At 37.7% G+C, this 815-nt stretch overlaps 1 long non-coding RNA gene across 1 annotated transcript; it reads right to left on the bottom strand.

Moving 5' to 3' along the window:
- Nucleotides 1-378: 378 nt before the first annotated feature.
- Nucleotides 379-815, bottom strand: LOC112159737. Its single transcript, XR_002921529.2, has 2 exons — nt 754-815; nt 379-640 (listed from the first exon to the last, which is right to left on the bottom strand). It is a non-coding gene; the product is annotated as an uncharacterized LOC112159737 (long non-coding RNA).

The following is an 815-nucleotide window of genomic DNA, read 5'->3' as shown; positions in this document are numbered from 1 at the left end:
CAGAACCCTCTCAGGTATCATACTGGCAACAGCGTTGCCAGTAAGATACTGTGATCACTTAAGATGCGCAGTACTGTTTGTTAACGTTACATCACCGCAAGCTCAATTCAATGTACTTGGTTGCAATAAATTTCCTGGTAATTTACCCTTATAGCGCACTTTTGGTACAGCAATTTCTCAGCTGTCAGATTGTACCGTATTTCTACGAGCGGTTATCTACCTTTTAACATGAGCTATTTACTATGTTCTGAGTGAACAGCAACATACCGTACTAACCAAATATATGTATAGATATTAGAGAAAGCATGCACCCAAATGCACGCATGCATATACATTTGATTGTAAGTAAGATATAAAAATCAAAATGACAACATTATGCACTGGATATTCATTTTCTTTTAATTTGATTTCTCTTTTTACATTGAAATAAAAATCCCACCATAAATCAGGGGGAGCCTCCTCTAGAGTTAGCTCAAAACGTGCAAATTATGTGTTGGTAGAAATAAACTGTGGTACATAGAGGTAAAAATACATAAACACAGTTGCAAAAAAGAATTAAACTATACAGCCAGTTATTTGCAGGATGCTGAGGTGGGTGGCTTCTTCACGTGTTGCCCAGAACACTGAGGCGATTGGTCATCTGTGGAGACAGATATGTCCCAAAAATGGACACAACTACACTTTAAGAACACATTCTGTCTTGAAGTATCTGCTGTATTAAACTCAATTTAGTAAGAATGAAACCAGTCATACCTAATTTGAAGTTTTCCACTCAAATTCCGTCAGCCGTTGGAGGAAGGTTGTGACATGGGGAT

This window comes from Oryzias melastigma, linkage group LG7 (assembly GCF_002922805.2).
Source record: "Oryzias melastigma strain HK-1 linkage group LG7, ASM292280v2, whole genome shotgun sequence".
NCBI lineage: Eukaryota > Metazoa > Chordata > Actinopteri > Beloniformes > Adrianichthyidae > Oryzias > Oryzias melastigma.
The sequence above is the reverse complement of the archived record's forward strand: the minus strand, read 5'-3'. Positions and strand labels throughout refer to the sequence as shown.